Raw genomic sequence first — 22,807 nt, 5'->3', positions numbered from 1 at the left:
GAGCTTTAGGAGCTGCTGTGTCCTACGCCATGCTTTTTGGCAGAGTAGGGCAAGCACACACCTGTCTCTGCAGACTCTGGCTAGAGCCCGAAGAAGTCAAGAACAATGGAGTGGATGGGCAGCCTGTGCCTGACGCCCATAGCACCTGGGAGACCCAAGATGCTGGACCTCAGTCCCGATGAGAGTGGCGGTACAGAATTTTCACTCATTTTGTTCAGCTTTTCCAAGGAATGTTTGACTGGGAATCATCATAGATCCAAGCACATTGGAGTGCATTGCACAAAGTGGTTCCGGTACTCTGGAATGCTCTGGCTTTGGGGAGAGCAAGGGACTGCAAGACATTGCCCATACACTGCCAGGGGACAATGGGCCGAAGCTCCAAACCTGGTAGAAACCAGAGGCCCTAAGCATGCTCCATATCCCGAAGGGACTGGACGTACAGATGGCAGCAGTTCCCTGCTCCTCCAAGACCAGGACACCTAGAATACATGCAGCAATTCCCATGTTCCTTACCTTTTAACTCAGGTGAACTAGGGCAAGTCAGCCACACCACAACTCTTTGCTGGAGACTCGGTTGGAAGACATCAACACTCAGCCAAAGTTGTGGGGCCATTTCCTCTATATGTTGCCATGGACCATGCTGGACAGGGAATGCAACCCTGTGAAGACAGCACAGAGAACATGCTACCATTACAGTGGGACCCATTCAAAACCAGATGGATTATGGGCTTACCATGTACTATGGGCTTGTCATAGCTCACAGGCACCCTCAACACTCCTGCTCTTACCAACCTCTTCACACTGCCCTTCCAGATCTCCTTTGCTTTTACTCTCAGGCCTTGGATGTGAACATGCCATGCCCTTGGCTCTCAGTGCTTGCTGGGTCCTCAGCTCACTCTAAGGACTTAAGGATGATATGTGAGCTGAAATACAGCTACTCAACACTTTCCCTAAAGTCCAGGCCATCAACTACCTCCACCAGTGTCCTGAGAATGTTCTCAAGGGAAAGAGAGCATCTCTCCAAGCATCCAGTCCAAAACAGCTAATAACAAGGCCAATCACTGGTCCACTTGGCTATGCTGAGGAACAATGAGGATGCAGCTCTGAATAAGTTCTCAGGCAAAATTGGGCCTCATTGGATATCTAAGCCAACTAATTTTGATCCTTTCATCATGGCTCCAGTCCTTCTCTGATCAATACATCTGGGTCTTTGCATGAGGCAAAGTCAAACTCCTCTGAGGCTTCAAAATTCCAGCTCCTGGGTAGCAAGCTTAATTGGGCCCAGAAGATAACACTTCTCTCTCTCTCTCTCTCTCTCTCTCTCTCTCTCTCTCTCTCTCTCTCTCTCTCTCTCTCTCTCTCTCTCTCTCTCTCTCTCTCTCTCTCTCTCTCTCTCCCCCTCTCTCAGTCTTTTACCCCTTGACTTTTCCTTGCCCATGGAAGCTAGTACCTATTTCTGTCCACCTGTCCAGTGCTCATTTAGTCTGTTGTGAAGACTTCCTCCTATCTCAAGAGATTACTTTTGGCCATCCACCCTGCATTGATCTCTTCCTGGGAAAACTTCTCACACCATCCTGTACAGCTTCCCACACTGAAGCTCAAAAATCCCATTGTGCTGAACTATCCCAGGCCAGGATACCACGTGAATGGAATCATCTTAGTGTATCAAATTCACTCTGCATCCAAGAACTCATTTTCTCCTTGACATTTCCCGTGAGTATGGGTCTAGGGTGGATTTGCAAAACACCATGTGCCCCATTGCAACCTCCTTCCTATGCACATTAGCAACTTGTCTTTCCAGAAGATCATGCCCAAAAGTCGAAAAGAAAGGTCCCATGACACCTTGGTCTCTAATTTAGAGGGTCTCTCAACAAGATGTTTCTCCTAAGGCTGTGGATGCAAGAACTCTTCCTAGACTTTCCCTTTGACCTTGCCAAGGAGGCTGCCAAGAAAGTCCAAACATTCCAAGGATATCCCTTCAACAACTTCCAAAGCAACAGAACCTACCCAAGAGGAGATTCCTACAAATGTTCTTTCAAAAAACCTTGAGACACAGGTCTGTAAGTCTCATGCTTCCACCGAGTCCATCAAAGTGCTATCAGTCCTGGTACACAGGTAAGTGTTTAAATGTGGTGCAATCTGACCAGTGAGGTGCCTGTCACCACCTCCATTGCTTAGCTCCTTCTCTATTTCCAAGGCAATTGCCCGAGAATCTTACAAGCCACCAGGGACACAGAGGCTTCTGTTCACCACCTGAACAGACCACAGTCACATTGTCTCAGTTACCTGCTACTGGGTCAAGCTACAATCTACCTGCAGCCTGAAATCTATTGACTCTCTAAAGCAATGCAACAGGGTTAAAATTCATATCAGGGCTTCTGAGAAGCCTGAATCCACTGCCAGATATTACCATGTGAAGAACCAAACTTTGGTGCCACTGCCACTGCTACTTTTGCCTCACAGTCTACTTTCCACAATGGCTTGGGCCCTATCCTTGGACCTAGCACGACTCCCTACTGAGTATCTGCCAAGCATCTCCTCAACAGCAAAGTGAGCATGCCACCTGAGCTTTAGGAGCTGCTGTGTCCTACGCCATGCTTTTTGGCAGAGTAGGGCAAGCACACACCTGTCTCTGCAGACTCTGGCTAGAGCCCGAAGAAGTCAAGAACAATGGAGTGGATGGGCAGCCTGTGCCTGACGCCCATAGCACCTGGGAGACCCAAGATGCTGGACCTCAGTCCCGATGAGAGTGGCGGTACAGAATTTTCACTCATTTTGTTCAGCTTTTCCAAGGAATGTTTGACTGGGAATCATCATAGATCCAAGCACATTGGAGTGCATTGCACAAAGTGGTTCCGGTACTCTGGAATGCTCTGGCTTTGGGGAGAGCAAGGGACTGCAAGACATTGCCCATACACTGCTAGGGGACAATGGGCCGAAGCTCCAAACCTGGCAGAAACCAGAGGCCCTAAGCATGCTCCATATCCCTAAGGGACTGGACGTACAGATGGCAGCAGTTCCCTGCTCCTCCAAGACCAGGACACCTAGAATACATGCAGCAATTCCCATGTTCCTTACCTTTTAACTCAGGTGAACTAGGGCAAGTCAGCCACACCACAACTCTTTGCTGGAGACTCAGTTGGAAGACATCAACACTCAGCCAAAGTTGTGGGGCCATTTCCTCTATATGTTGCCATGGACCATGCTGGACAGGGAATGCAACCCTGTGAAGACAGCACAGAGAACATGCTACCATTACAGTGGGACCCATGCAAAACCAGATGGATTATGGGCTTACCATGTACTATGGGCTTGTCATAGCTCACAGGCACCCTCAACACTCCTGCTCTTACCAACCTCTTCACACTGCCCTTCCAGATCTCCTTTGCTTTTACTCTCAGGCCTTGGATGTGAACATGCCATGCCCTTGGCTCTCAGTGCTTGCTGGGTCCTCAGCTCACTCTAAGGACTTAAGGATGATATGTGAGCTGAAATACAGCTACTCAACACTTTCCCTAAAGTCCAGGCCATCAACTACCTCCACCAGTGTCCTGAGAATGTTCTCAAGGGAAAGAGAGCATCTCTCCAAGCATCCAGTCCAAAACAGCTAATAACAAGGCCAATCACTGGTCCACTTGGCTATGCTGAGGAACAATGAGGATGCAGCTCTGAATAAGTTCTCAGGCAAAATTGGGCCTCATTGGATATCTAAGCCAACTAATTTTGATCCTTTCATCATGGCTCCAGTCCTTCTCTGATCAATACATCTGGGTCTTTGCATGAGGCAAAGTCAAACTCCTCTGAGGCTTCAAAATTCCAGCTCCTGGGTAGCAAGCTTAATTGGGCCCAGAAGATAACACTTTTCTCTCTCTCTCTCTCTCTCTCTCTCTCTCTCTCTCTCTCTCTCTCTCTCTCTCTCTCTCTCTCTCTCTCTCTCTCTCTCTCTCTCTCTCTCTCTCTCCCCCTCTCTCAGTCTTTTACCCCTTGACTTTTCCTTGCCCATGGAAGCTAGTACCTATTTCTGTCCACCTGTCCAGTGCTCATTTAGTCTGTTGTGAAGACTTCCTCCTATCTCAAGAGATTACTTTTGGCCATCCACCCTGCATTGATCTCTTCCTGGGAAAACTTCTCACACCATCCTGTACAGCTTCCCACACTGAAGCTCAAAAATCCCATTGTGCTGAACTATCCCAGGCCAGGATACCACGTGAATGGAATCATCTTAGTGTATCAAATTCACTCTGCATCCAAGAACTCATTTTCTCCTTGACATTTCCCGTGAGTATGGGTCTAGGGTGGATTTGCAAAACACCATGTGCCCCATTGCAACCTCCTTCCTATGCACATTAGCAACTTGTCTTTCCAGAAGATCATGCCCAAAAGTCGAAAAGAAAGGTCCCATGACACCTTGGTCTCTAATTTAGAGGGTCTCTCAAGAAGATGTTTCTCCTAAGGCTGTGGATGCAAGAACTCTTCCTAGACTTTCCCTTTGACCTTGCCAAGGAGGCTGCCAAGAAAGTCCAAACATTCCAAGGATATCCCTTCAACAACTTCCAAAGCAACAGAACCTACCCAAGAGGAGATTCCTACAAATGTTCTTTCAAAAAACCTTGAGACACAGGTCTGTAAGTCTCATGCTTCCACCGAGTCCATCAAAGTGCTATCAGTCCTGGTACACAGGTAAGTGTTTAAATGTGGTGCAATCTGACCAGTGAGGTGCCTGTCACCACCTCCATTGCTTAGCTCCTTCTCTATTTCCAAGGCAATTGCCCGAGAATCTTACAAGCCACCAGGGACACAGAGGCTTCTGTTCACCACCTGAACAGACCACAGTCACATTGTCTCAGTTACCTGCTACTGGGTCAAGCTACAATCTACCTGCAGCCTGAAATCTATTGACTCTCTAAAGCAATGCAACAGGGTTAAAATTCATATCAGGGCTTCTGAGAAGCCTGAATCCACTGCCAGATATTACCATGTGAAGAACCAAACTTTGGTGCCACTGCCACTGCTACTTTTGCCTCACAGTCTACTTTCCACAATGGCTTGGGCCCTATCCTTGGACCTAGCACGACTCCCTACTGAGTATCTGCCAAGCATCTCCTCAACAGCAAAGTGAGCATGCCACCTGAGCTTTAGGAGCTGCTGTGTCCTACGCCATGCTTTTTGGCAGAGTAGGGCAAGCACACACCTGTCTCTGCAGACTCTGGCTAGAGCCCGAAGAAGTCAAGAACAATGGAGTGGATGGGCAGCCTGTGCCTGACGCCCATAGCACCTGGGAGACCCAAGATGCTGGACCTCAGTCCCGATGAGAGTGGCGGTACAGAATTTTCACTCATTTTGTTCAGCTTTTCCAAGGAATGTTTGACTGGGAATCATCATAGATCCAAGCACATTGGAGTGCATTGCACAAAGTGGTTCCGGTACTCTGGAATGCTCTGGCTTTGGGGAGAGCAAGGGACTGCAAGACATTGCCCATACACTGCTAGGGGACAATGGGCCGAAGCTCCAAACCTGGCAGAAACCAGAGGCCCTAAGCATGCTCCATATCCCTAAGGGACTGGACGTACAGATGGCAGCAGTTCCCTGCTCCTCCAAGACCAGGACACCTAGAATACATGCAGCAATTCCCATGTTCCTTACCTTTTAACTCAGGTGAACTAGGGCAAGTCAGCCACACCACAACTCTTTGCTGGAGACTCAGTTGGAAGACATCAACACTCAGCCAAAGTTGTGGGGCCATTTCCTCTATATGTTGCCATGGACCATGCTGGACAGGGAATGCAACCCTGTGAAGACAGCACAGAGAACATGCTACCATTACAGTGGGACCCATGCAAAACCAGATGGATTATGGGCTTACCATGTACTATGGGCTTGTCATAGCTCACAGGCACCCTCAACACTCCTGCTCTTACCAACCTCTTCACACTGCCCTTCCAGATCTCCTTTGCTTTTACTCTCAGGCCTTGGATGTGAACATGCCATGCCCTTGGCTCTCAGTGCTTGCTGGGTCCTCAGCTCACTCTAAGGACTTAAGGATGATATGTGAGCTGAAATACAGCTACTCAACACTTTCCCTAAAGTCCAGGCCATCAACTACCTCCACCAGTGTCCTGAGAATGTTCTCAAGGGAAAGAGAGCATCTCTCCAAGCATCCAGTCCAAAACAGCTAATAACAAGGCCAATCACTGGTCCACTTGGCTATGCTGAGGAACAATGAGGATGCAGCTCTGAATAAGTTCTCAGGCAAAATTGGGCCTCATTGGATATCTAAGCCAACTAATTTTGATCCTTTCATCATGGCTCCAGTCCTTCTCTGATCAATACATCTGGGTCTTTGCATGAGGCAAAGTCAAACTCCTCTGAGGCTTCAAAATTCCAGCTCCTGGGTAGCAAGCTTAATTGGGCCCAGAAGATAACACTTTTCTCTCTCTCTCTCTCTCTCTCTCTCTCTCTCTCTCTCTCTCTCTCTCTCTCTCTCTCTCTCTCTCTCTCTCTCTCTCTCTCTCTCTCCCCCTCTCTCAGTCTTTTACCCCTTGACTTTTCCTTGCCCATGGAAGCTAGTACCTATTTCTGTCCACCTGTCCAGTGCTCATTTAGTCTGTTGTGAAGACTTCCTCCTATCTCAAGAGATTACTTTTGGCCATCCACCCTGCATTGATCTCTTCCTGGGAAAACTTCTCACACCATCCTGTACAGCTTCCCACACTGAAGCTCAAAAATCCCATTGTGCTGAACTATCCCAGGCCAGGATACCACGTGAATGGAATCATCTTAGTGTATCAAATTCACTCTGCATCCAAGAACTCATTTTCTCCTTGACATTTCCCGTGAGTATGGGTCTAGGGTGGATTTGCAAAACACCATGTGCCCCATTGCAACCTCCTTCCTATGCACATTAGCAACTTGTCTTTCCAGAAGATCATGCCCAAAAGTCGAAAAGAAAGGTCCCATGACACCTTGGTCTCTAATTTAGAGGGTCTCTCAACAAGATGTTTCTCCTAAGGCTGTGGATGCAAGAACTCTTCCTAGACTTTCCCTTTGACCTTGCCAAGGAGGCTGCCAAGAAAGTCCAAACATTCCAAGGATATCCCTTCAACAACTTCCAAAGCAACAGAACCTACCCAAGAGGAGATTCCTACAAATGTTCTTTCAAAAAACCTTGAGACACAGGTCTGTAAGTCTCATGCTTCCACCGAGTCCATCAAAGTGCTATCAGTCCTGGTACACAGGTAAGTGTTTAAATGTGGTGCAATCTGACCAGTGAGGTGCCTGTCACCACCTCCATTGCTTAGCTCCTTCTCTATTTCCAAGGCAATTGCCCGAGAATCTTACAAGCCACCAGGGACACAGAGGCTTCTGTTCACCACCTGAACAGACCACAGTCACATTGTCTCAGTTACCTGCTACTGGGTCAAGCTACAATCTACCTGCAGCCTGAAATCTATTGACTCTCTAAAGCAATGCAACAGGGTTAAAATTCATATCAGGGCTTCTGAGAAGCCTGAATCCACTGCCAGATATTACCATGTGAAGAACCAAACTTTGGTGCCACTGCCACTGCTACTTTTGCCTCACAGTCTACTTTCCACAATGGCTTGGGCCCTATCCTTGGACCTAGCACGACTCCCTACTGAGTATCTGCCAAGCATCTCCTCAACAGCAAAGTGAGCATGCCACCTGAGCTTTAGGAGCTGCTGTGTCCTACGCCATGCTTTTTGGCAGAGTAGGGCAAGCACACACCTGTCTCTGCAGACTCTGGCTAGAGCCCGAAGAAGTCAAGAACAATGGAGTGGATGGGCAGCCTGTGCCTGACGCCCATAGCACCTGGGAGACCCAAGATGCTGGACCTCAGTCCCGATGAGAGTGGCGGTACAGAATTTTCACTCATTTTGTTCAGCTTTTCCAAGGAATGTTTGACTGGGAATCATCATAGATCCAAGCACATTGGAGTGCATTGCACAAAGTGGTTCCGGTACTCTGGAATGCTCTGGCTTTGGGGAGAGCAAGGGACTGCAAGACATTGCCCATACACTGCTAGGGGACAATGGGCCGAAGCTCCAAACCTGGCAGAAACCAGAGGCCCTAAGCATGCTCCATATCCCTAAGGGACTGGACGTACAGATGGCAGCAGTTCCCTGCTCCTCCAAGACCAGGACACCTAGAATACATGCAGCAATTCCCATGTTCCTTACCTTTTAACTCAGGTGAACTAGGGCAAGTCAGCCACACCACAACTCTTTGCTGGAGACTCAGTTGGAAGACATCAACACTCAGCCAAAGTTGTGGGGCCATTTCCTCTATATGTTGCCATGGACCATGCTGGACAGGGAATGCAACCCTGTGAAGACAGCACAGAGAACATGCTACCATTACAGTGGGACCCATGCAAAACCAGATGGATTATGGGCTTACCATGTACTATGGGCTTGTCATAGCTCACAGGCACCCTCAACACTCCTGCTCTTACCAACCTCTTCACACTGCCCTTCCAGATCTCCTTTGCTTTTACTCTCAGGCCTTGGATGTGAACATGCCATGCCCTTGGCTCTCAGTGCTTGCTGGGTCCTCAGCTCACTCTAAGGACTTAAGGATGATATGTGAGCTGAAATACAGCTACTCAACACTTTCCCTAAAGTCCAGGCCATCAACTACCTCCACCAGTGTCCTGAGAATGTTCTCAAGGGAAAGAGAGCATCTCTCCAAGCATCCAGTCCAAAACAGCTAATAACAAGGCCAATCACTGGTCCACTTGGCTATGCTGAGGAACAATGAGGATGCAGCTCTGAATAAGTTCTCAGGCAAAATTGGGCCTCATTGGATATCTAAGCCAACTAATTTTGATCCTTTCATCATGGCTCCAGTCCTTCTCTGATCAATACATCTGGGTCTTTGCATGAGGCAAAGTCAAACTCCTCTGAGGCTTCAAAATTCCAGCTCCTGGGTAGCAAGCTTAATTGGGCCCAGAAGATAACACTTCTCTCTCTCTCTCTCTCTCTCTCTCTCTCTCTCTCTCTCTCTCTCTCTCTCTCTCTCTCTCTCTCTCTCTCTCTCTCCCCCTCTCTCAGTCTTTTACCCGTTGACTTTTCCTTGCCCATGGAAGCTAGTACCTATTTCTGTCCACCTGTCCAGTGCTCATTTAGTCTGTTGTGAAGACTTCCTCCTATCTCAAGAGATTGCTTTTGGCCATCCACCCTGCATTGATCTCTTCCTGGGAAAACTTCTCACACCATCCTGTACAGCTTCCCACACTGAAGCTCAAAAATCCCATTGTGCTGAACTATCCCAGGCCAGGATACCACGTGAATGGAATCATCTTAGTGTATCAAATTCACTCTGCATCCAAGAACTCATTTTCTCCTTGACATTTCCCGTGAGTATGGGTCTAGGGTGGATTTGCAAAACACCATGTGCCCCATTGCAACCTCCTTCCTATGCACATTAGCAACTTGTCTTTCCAGAAGATCATGCCCAAAAGTCGAAAAGAAAGGTCCCATGACACCTTGGTCTCTAATTTAGAGGGTCTCTCAACAAGATGTTTCTCCTAAGGCTGTGGATGCAAGAACTCTTCCTAGACGTTCCCTTTGACCTTGCCAAGGAGGCTGCCAAGAAAGTCCAAACATTCCAAGGATATCCCTTCAACAACTTCCAAAGCAACAGAACCTACCCAAGAGGAGATTCCTACAAATGTTCTTTCAAAAAACCTATTGAGACACAGGTCTGTAAGTCTCATGCTTCCACCGAGTCCATCAAAGTGCTATCAGTCCTGGTACACAGGTAAGTGTTTAAATGTGGTGCAATCTGACCAGTGAGGTGCCTGTCACCACCTCCATTGCTTAGCTCCTTCTCTATTTCCAAGGCAATTGCCCGAGAATCTTACAAGCCACCAGGGACACAGAGGCTTCTGTTCACCACCTGAACAGACCACAGTCACATTGTCTCAGTTACCTGCTACTGGGTCAAGCTACAATCTACCTGCAGCCTGAAATCTATTGACTCTCTAAAGCAATGCAACAGGGTTAAAATTCATATCAGGGCTTCTGAGAAGCCTGAATCCACTGCCAGATATTACCATGTGAAGAACCAAACTTTGGTGCCACTGCCACTGCTACTTTTGCCTCACAGTCTACTTTCCACAATGGCTTGGGCCCTATCCTTGGACCTAGCACGACTCCCTACTGAGTATCTGCCAAGCATCTCCTCAACAGCAAAGTGAGCATGCCACCTGACCTTTAGGAGCTGCTGTGTCCTACGCCATGCTTTTTGGCAGAGTAGGGCAAGCACACACCTGTCTCTGCAGACTCTGGCTAGAGCCCGAAGAAGTCAAGAACAATGGAGTGGATGGGCAGCCTGTGCCTGACGCCCATAGCACCTGGGAGACCCAAGATGCTGGACCTCAGTCCCGATGAGAGTGGCGGTACAGAATTTTCACTCATTTTGTTCAGCTTTTCCAAGGAATGTTTGACTGGGAATCATCATAGATCCAAGCACATTGGAGTGCATTGCACAAAGTGGTTCCGGTACTCTGGAATGCTCTGGCTTTGGGGAGAGCAAGGGACGGCAAGACATTGCCCATACACTGCCAGGGGACAATGGGCCGAAGCTCCAAACCTGGGAGAAACCAGAGGCCCTAAGCATGCTCCATATCCCGAAGGGACTGGACGTACAGATGGCAGCAGTTCCCTGCTCCTCCAAGACCAGGACACCTAGAATACATGCAGCAATTCCCATGATCCTTACCTTTTAACTCAGGTGAACTAGGGCAAGTCAGCCACACCACAACTCTTTGCTGGAGACTCAGTTGGAAGACATCAACACTCAGCCAAAGTTGTGGGGCCATTTCCTCTATATGTTGCCATGGACCATGCTGGACAGGGAATGCAACCCTGTGAAGACAGCACAGAGAACATGCTACCATTACAGTGGGACCCATGCAAAACCAGATGGATTATGGGCTTACCATGTACTATGGGCTTGTCATAGCTCACAGGCACCCTCAACACTCCTGCTCTTACCAACCTCTTCACACTGCCCTTCCAGATCTCCTTTGCTTTTACTCTCAGGCCTTGGATGTGAACATGCCATGCCCTTGGCTCTCAGTGCTTGCTGGGTCCTCAGCTCACTCTAAGGACTTAAGGATGATATGTGAGCTGAAATACAGCTACTCAACACTTTCCCTAAAGTCCAGGCCATCAACTACCTCCACCAGTGTCCTGAGAATGTTCTCAAGGGAAAGAGAGCATCTCTCCAAGCATCCAGTCCGAAACAGCTAATAACAAGGCCAATCACTGGTCCACTTGGCTATGCTGAGGAACAATGAGGATGCAGCTCTGAATAAGTTCTCAGGCAAAATTGGGCCTCATTGGATATCTAAGCCAACTAATTTTGATCCTTTCATCATGGCTCCAGTCCTTCTCTGATCAATACATCTGGGTCTTTGCATGAGGCAAAGTCAAACTCCTCTGAGGCTTCAAAATATCAGCTCCTGTGTAGCAAGATTAATTGGGCCCAGAAGATAACACCTCTCTCTCTCTCTCTCTCTCTCTCTCTCTCTCTCTCTCTCTCTCTCTCTCTCTCTCTCTCTCTCTCTCTCTCTCTCTCTCTCTCTCTCTCCCCCTCTCTCAGTCTTTTACCCCTTGACTTTTCCTTGCCCATGGAAGCTAGTACCTATTTCTGTCCACCTGTCCAGTGCTCATTTAGTCTGTTGTGAAGACTTCCTCCTATCTCAAGAGATTGCTTTTGGCCATCCACCCTGCATTGATCTCTTCCTGGGAAAACTTCTCACACCATCCTGTACAGCTTCCCACACTGAAGCTCAAAAATCCCATTGTGCTGAACTATCCCAGGCCAGGATACCACGTGAATGGAATCATCTTAGTGTATCAAATTCACTCTGCATCCAAGAACTCATTTTCTCCTTGACATTTCCCGTGAGTATGGGTCTAGGGTGGATTTGCAAAACACCATGTGCCCCATTGCAACCTCCTTCCTATGCACATTAGCAACTTGTCTTTCCAGAAGATCATGCCCAAAAGTCGAAAAGAAAGGTCCCATGACACCTTGGTCTCTAATTTAGAGGGTCTCTCACCAAGATGTTTCTCCTAAGGCTATGGATACAAGAACTGTTCCTAGACTTTCCCTTTGACCTTGCCAAGGAGGCTGCCAAGAAAGTCCAAACATTCCAAGGATATCCCTTCAACAACTTCCAAAGCAACAGAACCTACCCAAGAGGAGATTCCTACAAATGTTCTTTCAAAAAACCTATTGAGACACAGGTCTGTAAGTCTCATGCTTCCACCGAGTCCATCAAAGTGCTATCAGTCCTGGTACACAGGTAAGTGTTTAAATGTGGTGCAATCTGACCAGTGAGGTGCCTGTCACCACCTCCATTGCTTAGCTCCTTCTCTATTTCCAAGGCAATTGCCCGAGAATCTTACAAGCCACCAGGGACAAAGAGGCTTCTGTTCACCACCTGAACAGACCACAGTCACATTGTCTCAGTTACCTGCTACTGGGTCAAGCTACAATCTACCTGCAGCCTGAAATCTATTGACTCTCTAAAGCAATGCAACAGGGTTAAAATTCATATCAGGGCTTCTGAGAAGCCTGAATCCACTGCCAGATATTACCATGTGAAGAACCAAACTTTGGTGCCACTGCCACTGCTACTTTTGCCTCACAGTCTACTTTCCACAATGGCTTGGGCCCTATCCTTGGACCTAGCACGACTCCCTACTGAGTATCTGCCAAGCATCTCCTCAACATCAAAGTGAGCATGCCACCTGAGCTTTAGGAGCTGCTGTGTCCTACGCCATGCTTTTTGGCAGAGTAGGGCAAGCACACACCTGTCTCTGCAGACTCTGGCTAGAGCCCGAAGAAGTCAAGAACAATGGAGTGGATGGGCAGCCTGTGCCTGATGCCCATAGCACCTGGGAGACCCAAGATGCTGGACCTCAGTCCCGATGAGAGTGGCGGTACAGAATTTTCACTCATTTTGTTCAGCTTTTCCAAGGAATGTTTGACTGGGAATCATCATAGATCCAAGCACATTGGAGTGCATTGCACAAAGTGGTTACGGTACTCTGGAATGCTCTGGCTTTGGGGAGAGCAAGGGACGGCAAGACATTGCCCATACACTGCCAGGGGACAATGGGCCGAAGCTCCAAACCTGGGAGAAACCAGAGGCCCTAAGCATGCTCCATATCCCGAAGGGACTGGACTTACAGATGGCAGCAGTTCCCTGCTCCTCCAAGACCAGGACACCTAGAATACATGCAGCAATTCCCATGATCCTTACCTTTTAACTCAGGTGAACTAGGGCAAGTCAGCCACACCACAACTCTTTGCTGGAGACTCAGTTGGAAGACATCAACACTCAGCCAAAGTTGTGGGGCCATTTCCTCTATATGTTGCCATGGACCATGCTGGACAGGGAATGCAACCCTGTGAAGACAGCACAGAGAACATGCTACCATTACAGTGGGACCCATGCAAAACCAGATGGATTATGGGCTTACCATGTACTATGGGCTTGTCATAGCTCACAGGCACCCTCAACACTCCTGCTCTTACCAACCTCTTCACACTGCCCTTCCAGATCTCCTTTGCTTTTACTCTCAGGCCTTGGATGTGAACATGCCATGCCCTTGGCTCTCAGTGCTTGCTGGGTCCTCAGCTCACTCTAAGGACTTAAGGATGATATGTGAGCTGAAATACAGCTACTCAACACTTTCCCTAAAGTCCAGGCCATCAACTACCTCCACCAGTGTCCTGAGAATGTTCTCAAGGGAAAGAGAGCATCTCTCCAAGCATCCAGTCCGAAACAGCTAATAACAAGGCCAATCACTGGTCCACTTGGCTATGCTGAGGAACAATGAGGATGCAGCTCTGAATAAGTTCTCAGGCAAAATTGGGCCTCATTGGATATCTAAGCCAACTAATTTTGATCCTTTCATCATGGCTCCAGTCCTTCTCTGATCAATACATCTGGGTCTTTGCATGAGGCAAAGTCAAACTCCTCTGAGGCTTCAAAATATCAGCTCCTGGGTAGCAAGATTAATTGGGCCCAGAAGATAACACTTCTCTCTCTCTCTCTCTCTCTCTCTCTCTCTCTCTCTCTCTCTCTCTCTCTCTCTCTCTCTCTCTCTCTCTCTCTCTCTCTCTCTCTCTCCCCTTCTCTCAGTCTTTTACCCCTTGACTTTTCCTTGCCCACGGAAGCTAGTACCTATTTCTGTCCACCTGTCCAGTGTTCATTTAGTCTGTTGTGAAGACTTCCTCCTATCTCAAGAGATTGCTTTTGGCCATCCACCCTGCATTGATCTCTTCCTGGGAAAACTTCTCACACCATCCTGTACAGCTTCCCACACTGAAGCTCAAAAATCCCATTGTGCTGAACTATCCCAGGCCAGGATACCACGTGAATGGAATCATCTTACTGTATCAAATTCACTCTGCATCCAAGAACTCATTTTCTCCTTGACATTTCCCGTGAGTATGGGTCTAGGGTGGATTTGCAAAACACCATGTGCCCCATTGCAACCTCCTTCCTATGCACATTAGCAACTTGTCTTTCCAGAAGATCATGCCCAAAAGTCGAAAAGAAATGTCCCATGACACCTTGGTCTCTAATTTAGAGGGTCTCTCAACAAGATGTTTCTCCTAAGGCTGTGGATACAAGAACTGTTCCTAGACTTTCCCTTTGACCTTGCCAAGGAGGCTGCCAAGAAAGTCCAAACATTCCAAGGATATCCCTTCAACAACTTCCAAAGCAACAGAACCTACCCAAGAGGAGATTCCTACAAATGTTCTTTCAAAAAACCTATTGAGACACAGGTCTGTAAGTCTCATGCTTCCACCGAGTCCATCAAAGTGCTATCAGTCCTGGTACACAGGTAAGTGTTTAAATGTGGTGCAATCTGACCAGTGAGGTGCCTGTCACCACCTCCATTGCTTAGCTCCTTCTCTATTTCCAAGGCAATTGCCCGAGAATCTTACAAGCCACCAGGGACACAGAGGCTTCTGTTCACCACCTGAACAGACCACAGTCACATTGTCTCAGTTACCTGCTACTGGGTCAAGCTACAATCTACCTGCAGCCTGAAATCTATTGACTCTCTAAAGCAATGCAACAGGGTTAAAATTCATATCAGGGCTTCTGAGAAGCCTGAATCCACTGCCAGATATTACCATGTGAAGAACCAAATTTTGGTGCCACTGCCACTGCTACTTTTGCCTCACAGTCTACTTTCCACAATGGCTTGGGCCCTATCCTTGGACCTAGCACGACTCCCTACTGAGTATCTGCCAAGCATCTCCTCAACAGCAAAGTGAGCATGCCACCTGAGCTTTAGGAGCTGCTGTGTCCTACGCCATGCTTTTTGGCAGAGTAGGGCAAGCACACACCTGTCTCTGCAGACTCTGGCTAGAGCCCGAAGAAGTCAAGAACAATGGAGTGGATGGGCAGCCTGTGCCTGACGCCCATAGCACCTGGGAGACCCAAGATGCTGGACCTCAGTCCCGATGAGAGTGGCGGTACAGAATTTTCACTCATTTTGTTCAGCTTTTCCAAGGAATGTTTGACTGGGAATCATCATAGATCCAAGCACATTGGAGTGCATTGCACAAAGTGGTTCCGGTACTCTGGAATGCTCTGGCTTTGGGGAGAGCAAGGGACGGCAAGACATTGCCCATACACTGCCAGGGGACAATGGGCCGAAGCTCCAAACCTGGGAGAAACCAGAGGCCCTAAGCATGCTCCATATCCCGAAGGGACTGGACGTACAGATGGCAGCAGTTCCCTGCTCCTCCAAGACCAGGACACCTAGAATACATGCAGCAATTCCCATGATCCTTACCTTTTAACTCAGGTGAACTAGGGCAAGTCAGCCACACCACAAATCTTTGCTGGAGACTCAGTTAGAAGACATCAACACTCAGCCAAAGTTGTGGGGCCATTTCCTCTATATGTTGCCATGGACCATGCTGGACAGGGAATGCAACCCTGTGAAGACAGCACAGAGAACATGCTACCATTACAGTGGGACCCATGCAAAACCAGATGGATTATGGGCTTACCATGTACTATGGGCTTGTCATAGCTCACAGGCACCCTCAACACTCCTGCTCTTACCAACCTCTTCACACTGCCCTTCCAGATCTCCTTTGCTTTTACTCTCAGGCCTTGGATGTGAACATGCCATGCCCTTGGCTCTCAGTGCTTGCTGGGTCCTCAGCTCACTCTAAGGACTTAAGGATGATATGTGAGCTGAAATACAGCTACTCAACACTTTCCCTAAAGTCCAGGCCATCAACTACCTCCACCAGTGTCCTGAGAATGTTCTCAAGGGAAAGAGAGCATCTCTCCAAGCATCCAGTCCGAAACAGCTAATAACAAGGCCAATCACTGGTCCACTTGGCTATGCTGAGGAACAATGAGGATGCAGCTCTGAATAAGTTTTCAGGCAAAATTGGACCTCATTGGATATCTAAGCCAACTAATTTTGATCCTTTCATCATGGCTCCAGTCCTTCTCTGATCAATACATCTGGGTCTTTGCATGAGGCAAAGTCAAACTCCTCTGAGGCTTCAAAATTCTAGCTCCTGGGTAGCAAGCTTAATTGGGCCCAGAAGATAACACTTCTCTCTCTCTCTCTCTCTCTCTCTCTCTCTCTCTCTCTCTCTCTCTCTCTCTCTCTCTCTCTCTCTCTCTCTCTCTCTCTCTCTCCCCCTCTCTCAGTCTTTTACCCCTTGACTTTTCCTTGCCCACGGAAGCTAGTACCTATTTCTGTCCAACTGTCCAGTGCTCATTTAGTCTGTTGTGAAGACTTCCTCCTATCTCAAGAGATTGCTTTTGGCCATCCACCCTGCATTGATCTCTTCCTGGGAAAACTTCTCACACCATCCTGTACAGCTTCCCACACTGAAGCTCAAAAATCCCATTGTGCTGAACTATCCCAGGCCAGGATACCACGTGAATGGAATCATCTTAGTGTATCAAATTCACTCTGTATCCAAGAACTCATTTTCTCCTTGACATTTCCCGTGAGTATGGGTCTAGGGTGGATTTGCAAAACACCATGTGCCCCATTGCAACCTCCTTCCTATGCACATTAGCAACTTGTCTTTCCAGAAGATCATGCCCAAAAGTCGAAAAGAAAGGTCCCATGACACCTTGGTCTCTAATTTAGAGGGTCTCTCAACAAGATGTTTCTCCTAAGGCTGTGGATGCAAGAACTCTTCCTAGACTTTCCCTTTGACCTTGCCAAGGAGGCTGCCAAGAAAGTCCAAACATTCCAAGGATATCCCTTCAACAACTTCCAAAGCAACAGAACCTACCCAAGAGGAGATTCCTACAAATGTTCTTTCAAAAAACCTATTGAGACACAGGTCTGTAAGTCTCATGCTTCCACCGAGTCCATCAAAGTGCTATCAGTCCTGGTACACAGGTAAGTGTTTAAATGTGGTGCAATCTGACCAGTGAGGTGCCTGTCACCACCTCCATTGCTTAGCTCCTTCTCTATTTCCAAGGCAATTGCCCGAGAATCTTACAAGCCACCAGGGACACAGAGGCTTCTGTTCACCACCTGAACAGACCACAGTCACATTGTCTCAGTTACCTGCTACTGGGTCAAGCTACAATCTACCTGCAGCCTGAAATCTATTGACTCTCTAAAGCAATGCAACAGGGTTAAAATTCATATCAGGGCTTCTGAGAAGCCTGAATCCACTGCCAGATATTACCATGTGAAGAACCAAACTTTGGTGCCACTGCCACTGCTACTTTTGCCTCACAGTCTACTTTCCACAATGGCTTGGGCCCTATCCTTGGACCTAGCACGACTCCCTACTGAGTATCTGCCAAGCATCTCCTCAACAGCAAAGTGAGCATGCCACCTGAGCTTTAGGAGCTGCTGTGTCCTACGCCATGCTTTTTGGCAGAGTAGGGCAAGCACACACCTGTCTCTGCAGACTCTGGCTAGAGCCCGAAGAAGTCAAGAACAATAGAGTGGATGGGCAGCCTGTGCCTGACGCCCATAGCACCTGGGAGACCCAAGATGCTGGACCTCAGTCCCGATGAGAGTGGCGGTACAGAATTTTCACTCATTTTGTTCAGCTTTTCCAAGGAATGTTTGACTGGGAATCATCATAGATCCAAGCACATTGGAGTGCATTGCACAAAGTGGTTCCGGTACTCTGGAATGCTCTGGCTTTGGGGAGAGCAAGGGACGGCAAGACATTGCCCATACACTGCCAGGGGACAATGGGCCGAAGCTCCAAACCTGGGAGAAACCAGAGGCCCTAAGCATGCTCCATATCCCGAAGGGACTGGACGTACAGATGGCAGCAGTTCCCTGCTCCTCCAAGACCAGGACACCTAGAATACATGCAGCAATTCCCATGATCCTTACCTTTTAACTCAGGTGAACTAGGGCAAGTCAGCCACACCACAACTCTTTGCTGGAGACTCAGTTGGAAGACATCAACACTCAGCCAAAGTTGTGGGGCCATTTCCTCTATATGTTGCCATGGACCATGCTGGACAGGGAATGCAACCCTGTGAAGACAGCACAGAGAACATGCTACCATTACAGTGGGACCCATGCAAAACCAGATGGATTATGGGCTTACCATGTACTATGGGCTTGTCATAGCTCACAGGCACCCTCAACACTCCTGCTCTTACCAACCTCTTCACACTGCCCTTCCAGATCTCCTTTGCTTTTACTCTCAGGCCTTGGATGTGAACATGCCATGCCCTTGGCTCTCAGTGCTTGCTGGGTCCTCAGCTCACTCTAAGGACTTAAGGATGATATGTGAGCTGAAATACAGCTACTCAACACTTTCCCTAAAGTCCAGGCCATCAACTACCTCCACCAGTGTCCTGAGAATGTTCTCAAGGGAAAGAGAGCATCTCTCCAAGCATCCAGTCCGAAACAGCTAATAACAAGGCCAATCACTGGTCCACTTGGCTATGCTGAGGAACAATGAGGATGCAGCTCTGAATAAGTTCTCAGGCAAAATTGGGCCTCATTGGATATCTAAGCCAACTAATTTTGATCCTTTCATCATGGCTCCAGTCCTTCTCTGATCAATACATCTGGGTATTTGCATGAGGCAAAGTCAAACTCCTCTGAGGCTTCAAAATTCCAGCTCCTGGGTAGCAAGCTTAATTGGGCCCAGAAGATAACACTTCTCTCTCTCTCTCTCTCTCTCTCTCTCTCTCTCTCTCTCTCTCTCTCTCTCTCTCTCTCTCTCTCTCTCTCTCTCTCTCTCTCTCTCCCCCTCTCTCAGTCTTTTACCCCTTGACTTTTCCTTGCCCACGGAAGCTAGTACCTATTTCTGTCCACCTGTCCAGTGCTCATTTAGTCTGTTGTGAAGACTTCCTCCTATCTCAAGAGATTGCTTTTGGCCATCCACCCTGCATTGATCTCTTCCTGGGAAAACTTCTCACACCATCCTGTACAGCTTCCCACACTGAAGCTCAAAAATCCCATTGTGCTGAACTATCCCAGGCCAGGATACCACGTGAATGGAATCATCTTAGTGTATCAAATTCACTCTGCATCCAAGAACTCATTTTCTCCTTGACATTTCCCGTGAGTATGGGTCTAGGGTGGATTTGCAAAACACCATGTGCCCCATTGCAACCTCCTTCCTATGCACATTAGCAACTTGTCTTTCCAGAAGATCATGCCCAAAAGTCGAAAAGAAAGGTCCCATGACACCTTGGTCTCTAATTTAGAGGGTCTCTCAACAAGATGTTTCTCCTAAGGCTGTGGATACAAGAACTGTTCCTAGACTTTCCCTTTGACCTTGCCAAGGAGGCTGCCAAGAAAGTCCAAACATTCCAAGGATATCCCTTCAACAACTTCCAAAGCAACAGAACCTACCCAAGAGGAGATTCCTACAAATGTTCTTTCAAAAAACCTATTGAGACACAGGTCTGTAAGTCTCATGCTTCCACCGAGTCCATCAAAGTGCTATCAGTCCTGGTACACAGGTAAGTGTTTAAATGTGGTGCAATCTGACCAGTGAGGTGCCTGTCACCACCTCCATTGCTTAGCTCCTTCTCTATTTCCAAGGCAATTGCCCGAGAATCTTACAAGCCACCAGGGACACAGAGGCTTCTGTTCACCACCTGAACAGACCACAGTCACATTGTCTCAGTTACCTGCTACTGGGTCAAGCTACAATCTACCTGCAGCCTGAAATCTATTGACTCTCTAAAGCAATGCAACAGGGTTAAAATTCATATCAGGGCTTCTGAGAAGCCTGAATCCACTGCCAGATATTACCATGTGAAGAACCAAACTTTGGTGCCACTGCCACTGCTACTTTTGCCTCACAGTCTACTTTCCACAATGGCTTGGGCCCTATCCTTGGACCTAGCACGACTCCCTACTGAGTATCTGCCAAGCATCTCCTCAACAGCAAAGTGAGCATGCCACCTGAGCTTTAGGAGCTGCTGTGTCCTACGCCATGCTTTTTGGCAGAGTAGGGCAAGCACACACCTGTCTCTGCAGACTCTGGCTAGAGCCCGAAGAAGTCAAGAACAATGGAGTGGATGGGCAGCCTGTGCCTGACGCCCATAGCACCTGGGAGACCCAAGATGCTGGACCTCAGTCCCGATGAGAGTGGCGGTACAGAATTTTCACTCATTTTGTTCAGCTTTTCCAAGGAATGTTTGACTGGGAATCATCATAGATCCAAGCACATTGGAGTGCATTGCACAAAGTGGTTCCGGTACTCTGGAATGCTCTGGCCTTGGGGAGAGCAAGGGACTGCAAGACATTGCCCATACACTGCCAGGGGACAATGGGCCGAAGCTCCAAACCTGGGAGAAACCAGAGGCCCTAAGCATGCTCCATATCCCGAAGGGACTGGACTTACAGATGGCAGCAGTTCCCTGCTCCTCCAAGACCAGGACACCTAGAATACATGCAGCAATTCCCATGATCCTTACCTTTTAACTCAGGTGAACTAGGGCAAGTCAGCCACACCACAACCCTTTGCTGGAGACTCAGTTGGAAGACATCAACACTCAGCCAAAGTTGTGGGGCCATTTCCTCTATATGTTGCCATGGACCATGCTGGACAGGGAATGCAACCCTGTGAAGACAGCACAGAGAACATGCTACCATTACAGTGGGACCCATGCAAAACCAGATGGATTATGGGCTTACCATGTACTATGGGCTTGTCATAGCTCACAGGCACCCTCAACACTCCTGCTCTTACCAACCTCTTCACACTGCCCTTCCAGATCTCCTTTGCTTTTACTCTGAGGCCTTGGATGTGAACATGCCATGCCCTTGGCTCTCAGTGCTTGCTGGGTCCTCAGTTCACTCTAAGGACTTAAGGATGATATGTGAGCTGAAATACAGCTACTCAACACTTTCCCTAAAGTCCAGGCCATCAACTACCTCCACCAGTGTCCTGAGAATGTTCTCAAGGGAAAGAGAGCATCTCTCCAAGCATCCAGTCCGAAACAGCTAATAACAAGGCCAATCACTGGTCCACTTGGCTATGCTGAGGAACAATGAGGATGCAGCTCTGAATAAGTTCTCAGGCAAAATTGGGCCTCATTGGATATCTAAGCCAACTAATTTTGATCCTTTCATCATGGCTCCAGTCCTTCTCTGATCAATACATCTGGGTCTTTGCATGAGGCAAAGTCAAACTCCTCTGAGGCTTCAAAATTCCAGCTCCTGGGTAGCAAGCTTAATTGGGCCCAGAAGATAACACTTCTCTCTCTCTCTCTCTCTCTCTCTCTCTCTCTCTCTCTCTCTCTCTCTCTCTCTCTCTCTCTCTCTCTCTCTCTCTTTCTCTCTCTCTCCCCCTCTCTCAGTCTTTTACCCCTAGGTTTTCCTTGCCCATGGAAGCTACTACCTATTTCTGTCCACCTGTCCAGTGCTCATTTAGTCTGTTGTGAAGACTTCCTCTTATCTCAAGAGATTGCTTTTGGCCATCCACCCTGCATTGATCTCTTCCTGGGAAAACTTCTCACACCATCCTGTACAGCTTCCCACACTGAAGCTCAAAAATCCCATTGTGCTGAACTATCCCAGGCCAGGATACCACGTGAATGGAATCATCTTACTGTATCAAATTCACTCTGCATCCAAGAACTCATTTTCTCCTTGACATTTCCCGTGAGTATGGGTCTAGGGTGGATTTGCAAAACACCATGTGCCCCATTGCAACCTCCTTCCTATGCACATTAGCAACTTGTCTTTCCAGAAGATCATGCCCAACAGTCGAAAAGAAAGGTCCCATGACACCTTGGTCTCTAATTTAGAGGGTCTCTCAACAAGATGTTTCTCCTAAGGCTGTGGATGCAAGAACTCTTCCTAGACGTTCCCTTTGACCTTGCCAAGGAGGCTGCCAAGAAAGTCCAAACATTCCAAGGATATCCCTTCAACAACTTCCAAAGCAACAGAACCTACCCAAGAGGAGATTCCTACAAATGTTCTTTCAAAAAACCTATTGAGACACAGGTCTGTAAGTCTCATGCTTCCACCGAGTCCATCAAAGTGCTATCAGTCCTGGTACACAGGTAAGTGTTTAAATGTGGTGCAATCTGACCAGTGAGGTGCCTGTCACCACCTCCATTGCTTAGCTCCTTCTCTATTTCCAAGGCAATTGCCCGAGAATCTTACAAGCCACCAGGGACACAGAGGCTTCTGTTCACCACCTGAACAGACCACAGTCACATTGTCTCAGTTACCTGCTACTGGGTCAAGCTACAATCTACCTGCAGCCTGAAATCTATTGACTCTCTAAAGCAATGCAACAGGGTTAAAAT

At 48.0% G+C, this 22,807-nt stretch overlaps 9 non-coding genes across 9 annotated transcripts; all 9 read right to left on the bottom strand.

Moving 5' to 3' along the window:
* Positions 1-164: 164 nt before the first annotated feature.
* On the bottom strand, positions 165-258 carry LOC147003024 (small nucleolar RNA SNORD116). Its single transcript, XR_015048245.1, has one exon. It is a non-coding gene; the product is annotated as a small nucleolar RNA SNORD116 (small nucleolar RNA).
* Positions 259-2,729: 2,471 nt separating this feature from the next.
* On the bottom strand, positions 2,730-2,823 carry LOC147003023 (small nucleolar RNA SNORD116). Its single transcript, XR_015048244.1, has one exon. It is a non-coding gene; the product is annotated as a small nucleolar RNA SNORD116 (small nucleolar RNA).
* A 2,471-nt stretch (positions 2,824-5,294) lies between these two features.
* On the bottom strand, positions 5,295-5,388 carry LOC147003022 (small nucleolar RNA SNORD116). The gene has a single exon (XR_015048243.1). It is a non-coding gene; the product is annotated as a small nucleolar RNA SNORD116 (small nucleolar RNA).
* A 2,461-nt stretch (positions 5,389-7,849) lies between these two features.
* Positions 7,850-7,943, bottom strand: LOC147003021 (small nucleolar RNA SNORD116). The gene has a single exon (XR_015048242.1). It is a non-coding gene; the product is annotated as a small nucleolar RNA SNORD116 (small nucleolar RNA).
* Positions 7,944-10,394: 2,451 nt separating this feature from the next.
* LOC147003020 (small nucleolar RNA SNORD116) lies at positions 10,395-10,488 on the bottom strand. The gene has a single exon (XR_015048241.1). It is a non-coding gene; the product is annotated as a small nucleolar RNA SNORD116 (small nucleolar RNA).
* A 2,463-nt stretch (positions 10,489-12,951) lies between these two features.
* Positions 12,952-13,045, bottom strand: LOC147003019 (small nucleolar RNA SNORD116). Its single transcript, XR_015048240.1, has one exon. It is a non-coding gene; the product is annotated as a small nucleolar RNA SNORD116 (small nucleolar RNA).
* A 2,463-nt stretch (positions 13,046-15,508) lies between these two features.
* Positions 15,509-15,602, bottom strand: LOC147003018 (small nucleolar RNA SNORD116). The gene has a single exon (XR_015048239.1). It is a non-coding gene; the product is annotated as a small nucleolar RNA SNORD116 (small nucleolar RNA).
* Positions 15,603-18,061: 2,459 nt separating this feature from the next.
* On the bottom strand, positions 18,062-18,155 carry LOC147003017 (small nucleolar RNA SNORD116). Its single transcript, XR_015048238.1, has one exon. It is a non-coding gene; the product is annotated as a small nucleolar RNA SNORD116 (small nucleolar RNA).
* A 2,461-nt stretch (positions 18,156-20,616) lies between these two features.
* LOC147003016 (small nucleolar RNA SNORD116) lies at positions 20,617-20,710 on the bottom strand. Its single transcript, XR_015048237.1, has one exon. It is a non-coding gene; the product is annotated as a small nucleolar RNA SNORD116 (small nucleolar RNA).
* Between the last annotated feature and the right edge of the window lie 2,097 nt (positions 20,711-22,807).

The sequence above is a fragment of the Mus caroli genome, unplaced genomic scaffold (genome assembly GCF_978045245.1).
Source record: "Mus caroli unplaced genomic scaffold, Mus_caroli_1 scaffold_8, whole genome shotgun sequence".
Lineage (NCBI taxonomy): Eukaryota > Metazoa > Chordata > Mammalia > Rodentia > Muridae > Mus > Mus caroli.
Note: the sequence above shows the minus strand (reverse complement) of the source record. Positions and strands in the feature narration are given on the sequence as shown.